Genomic DNA, 327 nt, shown 5'->3' with positions numbered 1-327 from the left:
GATTTCTTCCAGATTTGCCATGGCTTGGTGATTCCCAACATTTTGAAGCAACAAATCATGGTTTTAATTTGACTTTCTTTTGGATCTCCCTGCAGCCTTTTTGTCCATCTCTTAACCAGAAACCCCACAAAGGCCTTCGCTTCCTTGATCACTCCTTATTGCTCTGTGAGCCATGGCTCTGGGGCCAGCATCACAGGTCTCCAAGCCACCTTTCTTCAATCCCTCCTGAACAGGATTCAGAAACAGAGGCTCATCCTAGCCCAGAGCCAGATTTCAAAGGAAAAGACAGGACTCAACAGCCAACAGAGCCGATAACAGCTAACAGGC

The sequence above is a fragment of the Cariama cristata genome, unplaced genomic scaffold, assembly GCF_000690535.1.
Source record: "Cariama cristata isolate BGI_N322 unplaced genomic scaffold, ASM69053v1 scaffold3102, whole genome shotgun sequence".
Classification (NCBI taxonomy): Eukaryota; Metazoa; Chordata; class Aves; order Cariamiformes; family Cariamidae; genus Cariama; species Cariama cristata.
The sequence above is the reverse complement of the archived record's forward strand: the minus strand, read 5'-3'. Positions refer to the sequence as shown.